Below are 1580 nucleotides of genomic sequence, written 5' to 3'. Positions count from 1 at the left end.
AGAAGAAGAAGAAGAAGAAGAAGAAGAAGAAGAAGAAGAAGAAGAAGAAGAAGAAGAAGAAGAAGAAGAAGAAGAAGAAGAAGAAGAAGAAAAATTCAGGGAGTTTTCACAGATCTATAATAGGCACCTATAAAATACAGCTATTATTGATTTAAAAAAAGAAGAAGAAGTGGGAGTGGGTGGGTAGGGGATCAGGGGCTGGGGGAGGGTATAGGGAACTTTCGGGATAGCATTTGAAATGTAAATAAAGAAAGTATGTAATTAAAAAAATCAAAAAAAGTTGTTTGATATAAAACAACAATCATTTAAACAGTCTTATGTAGATGTTTGTCTACAGCAATACTGAAAATCCATACATTTTCTCAATATAAATTCTAAATAACTCCAAATATATTAACTGTATATTTTAGAATAATATATCACTATTAATTTTTTAATGAACATAAATAGATAAAGTCTTTTTGTTCATTTGTTTTGTTTTTAGTAGAGCTTAAAATCTTGACTCTTACTGTGGAACATACACAAAATAAGAACAGTTTTTGGACATTGGAGTTCATTGTAAAACAGCTGTACTTGAATGTCCCTCACATCACCAAAGAATCTTACCTCCATAGTAGATAAGATAAGAGTTGACAGTTCTGCTGGGCCAAGAATGAATTGTAGGCACGATTTTTGGATACAGATTTCCTTCTACAGTCAAAGCTATTTGACTTGAGTGATTGTCATCATTCTCAGCCCGCAGGGAACAGGTTACATTCTTTTAAGAAATGACGTGTGTATTAAGATGGTCTATCCATGAAGTCATTCATCAACTGTTTCAATGAAGAATGGTTCTGCTTGGAGGGTGGCACAGACGTTAGGTGAGAGTAAGAGTCTGGTTCATTGGTTGTGATGATTTTGAAAAGTATTCATCTCAGAATAAGAGTAACTTATAAAGCCCTCTTCTCAAAATTGATACAATAATTATAAATATCGAGCAAAGCCTTCAGTCTCACTCTTTGCTGTTCTCTTACAAGCCACCTCCCAAATTAATTGTCTACATTTCTTTTGGCTGTATAAATAATTTTGAAATATGTAAGCTGTTCTGAAAACCATAGTATAGTGTAAAAACATCAAATAAAAAAATCCTACTAATAGAGAGGCTAAGATAGGAGAAGCATGATTTCAAAACCATTATGGGGCACACAGCAAGACCCTGTCATGTACAAACAAGCAGAAAGTGTATATGGATTGTACCATATTGGACATATTTCTCCCATTATCAAATTAGAGAGACCACGGGATGACAGCCAACAAATTTCTAATTCCTCATATTTTTTTATTTCAATTGATTGGGATATGTTGGTAATATTAATTTTAATATTAACCATGATTGCTACTTCCTGTTAATTTTCTTCTTAGAGGTGGAATTATGTTTGTGTGGGTGTGTTGAAAGATTACTTTCTTGCTTTTCCTAAGGTGTAGTTTCACACCTTGTGTTGGTGTTTTCCATTTATTATCCATTGTAGGGCTAGATTTGTGGAAAGATATTGTGTAAATTTGGTTTTGTCATGGAATATCTTGTTTTCTCCATCTATGGT

Source organism: Mus pahari, chromosome 7 (genome assembly GCF_900095145.1).
Source record: "Mus pahari chromosome 7, PAHARI_EIJ_v1.1, whole genome shotgun sequence".
Classification (NCBI taxonomy): Eukaryota; Metazoa; Chordata; class Mammalia; order Rodentia; family Muridae; genus Mus; species Mus pahari.
Note: the sequence above shows the minus strand (reverse complement) of the source record.